Genomic DNA, 3,307 nt, shown 5'->3' on the forward strand with positions numbered 1-3,307 from the left:
TAATTTAAAAATTATTTAATTTGGGAAGAAATTTGATTACCACGTTTTTTGGTAATATCTTTTTTTTTTTGGTAATATTATCTTGTTGGACTGTTTTTTATTTGTACTTCCAGAGAATTACTATGGTAGTATTCATCTTTTCATTTATGATGTAAAATCATGAATTTATATTGTAGGATATTCCCTTTAATTTTTTTTTGAATTATAAAGAGCTGCATTAGAGTTGTCACATTTTGTAATTTCTTAGATAATTTGGTCTGAATGACTTTTCAAATCAAACAAATGCTTATTCTCTATACTCTTATGTCAATTTCTTGTACATGCAGAAGTGTACATGATTTTTTCATTTAAGAGAGCAATGACAAAGTTATCACATAAAATATTTTCAAATTTTCTCAGTAGTTCAAATCAATTTAAGTAGACAAGTAAGAAATAGTGCATGGCAATGTTAGAAAATAATCAAAAATAACTCTTCTGTGAACACAAATGATTATAAGTACAAGTATTTGAAAGGAATGGCAGACAACTGAAACTTACTAAAATAAATACAAATAGTTTATGAAGTGTCCAAATTAAAAGATAAATATTTGTAATAGATTTTCCTTCATACCAAAACCATTTAAGAAAACATAGGATAAAAGTTCATATACATACATAAAAATACGAATTTACAAATACTTCTCTAAAAGGTCTAACTTAGAAGGCAGGGTTGCTCAAAGGGTACATGCTTCCAAGGATCAAGAATGGCCCTTGAACTGGCAGGCAACCTCTGAGCCCTTGGTTTTCTGTGGTCACACCACAAGGCTCATGTTAACAATGAAATTTATGGTGAATGTCTGTTTTTGTATGTTGGAGAATATGGCCAAGCAGTTTGACTTCAAGATAGAGTGGAGAATCAAAAAGTGTAATCAGTCATGTAAACATTCAATGCTTACACCACCAAGGCTTGGATGAACTGACCTCACTGGCAACACTTGGCACTTGTGGTCACACATCTGTGCTGGGAGAATTTAGCTCAGTGCCTGTGACTGCACTGGAATTGCACAGCAGGAAGCTTGATCTGGGTTTCCCCTGGATTCCTCCCTATGCCCCTTCACCCCTTGCTGATTTTCTTCTGTGTTCTTCTACTGGAATAAACTGTAAATGTCAGTATAATGGCTTTTCCCAGTTTAGTTGAGACCTTGTAGGAAATCATCAAACCTGATGCTTCTGTTACAGTCACCCAACATGTCCATGAAAAAATGGAGTCCCATGAGGAAATGCTTTACCTAACCCTAATAAAACAGAAATGACTAACTGTGTGAGGAGGAGTTCTCACTTCAACTGCCTGAGAGTAGCCTCGTAGGCTGAAATAAATCTGCTGCACTATTACTGAGCCTGTGCTATTTCCACAACATGTTGTCCCAGCCTCAAAGAACAAAATTTGTGTTCCCACCTGGCCGGGCGATAGCAAGTAATCCACCTCTTGGAAGAAAGCAAGGCAACAGGTTTAGAGGAGATATTTCAACTGTACTAAAAGAGGGTTAATTCCCTCTACTTTGAAAAGATAGTTTTATATATCAAAAGAGCAAATATCTATCAGTATCAAAGGAGGTGATCTCCTGGGGACCAAGTTTATCAGCCCGTTTCAAAAGGTTCGAGGCAAAGAAACACTAATCTTTTTCCCTCTCTCATAAGTGTGAAGACAAAGCCTAACTTGATGGCAATTTACTCAAAGTAGTCTTTCCTCCTTTGACCTCCTTAACTTGTTGATATCACTCAGTTGAGCAAAGGGCAACTGTATGCAGTAACAATTTGGTCCCAGTGCTACAGCAAGGCCATCCAGCCCCTCACTTTACAGTATGTGGGCTCTTGCTATTTATAGTTCCAGACTTTGAAATCCTTGGGTGAACTCTCAAGTGAGAGAAAATGTTGCTTTCAACACCAGCTAGTTTAGTGTAGGTTTTTCAAGATGTGCGTGAACCACAGGTACTCCACTTACAACACCTTCAATGATAGGCACTCTGGGTGCATGTTACACTCTCCCTGAGAGGTGAGGAGAAAGGCCTGAAGCAACCACAAAGCAATAGTAGCTGCATACTGCTGTGGCCTCAGGGTGAACCTGAAGAAGAGCTTCCCCTGCCTGTAACAAGGGGCCAGCCCCTTTGTCTGGATGGAAACCTCCAATTCATCCTACTTAAGAACACAGGTACTGGGTTCTAATACGAGTTCCATCTTCTGTTCGCTCTCAGGCCTCTGGAATTTTATTTTATTCTGCTTGTTATTTTCTCTTTTGCTAGATGAGACATATTTCAATAAATTCCACAAGCAGCAAATAGATAAAATGGCAAATGAAAGACTTAGTACAACCCCTGGTACTCCACATATCAGCTCTCACTGTTAATGTAAATAATGGTCAGAGTCACTCTAATGTGTTCAAAGGACAGTGGGTAGGGGCTAAAGCAATACTTTTCACAATGGCGTCCTCAATCAGCAGCGTCCTCAATCATCCTCAATGGTATAACCTGGTCTAATCGCACAAACACAATTCTCACCCTCTCCCCGGCCCCGAATAGCAATCTGTAAGGTCTCAGTTTTCTTAGAATTCTATGCATAAAGAAGACAAATCTAAACTCAGACCTTTCATGGTTGTGTCTCTACACAATTAGAGCAGCTTTCTCAGTGGCATGTTTAGATCTTTCCTTACCTTAGAACAATGGTTTCCTAAAGGTGTTCCCTGATCAGCATCACCAGTACACTTCTTGGAAATACAAATTCTTAGCCTCACCTATCCAACTTACATAATTTATACCATGAGGGTGAAGTAGGGCCAACCACTCTAGAGTTAACAAGCACTCCATGGATCCCAACGCACATCAAAACGTGACAATGATAATTCCTGAGCCACTGGTTTACAATAAATACCAATTCAAAGATGCAATCTCTAGGTGATTCTTAAAAACAAAAAGAAAAAAACTAAAACAAGGTTACACATTCAGAGATTCTGAAAAATTTTCGGATTTCAATAATTTTTTTTCTCAAATATGGAATCTCCAGATGATTCTTTAAAAAAAACTGAACCAAAGATTAAAGTCAGGGATTCTGAATAATTTGAAATGAGGCATCACCTGGACAACAGGTGCTTTCAAGTTCCTGTAGCAATTCAAATGTGCAGTAAGTTTGAGAATCACTATTTTAGGCCAGCTGACCCAACATTACCAAATGTGGTGGAAAAAGATCTTGTCTTTCCAGAAATCTCAAGAAAGAATCTTCCACTGAGGTAAAATTAGTTCCACATCACTCAAACTCCAAACAATTGCTTCAGGAG

Source organism: Galeopterus variegatus, unplaced genomic scaffold (assembly GCF_000696425.1).
Source record: "Galeopterus variegatus unplaced genomic scaffold, G_variegatus-3.0.2 Scaffold720, whole genome shotgun sequence".
Taxonomy (NCBI): domain Eukaryota; kingdom Metazoa; phylum Chordata; class Mammalia; order Dermoptera; family Cynocephalidae; genus Galeopterus; species Galeopterus variegatus.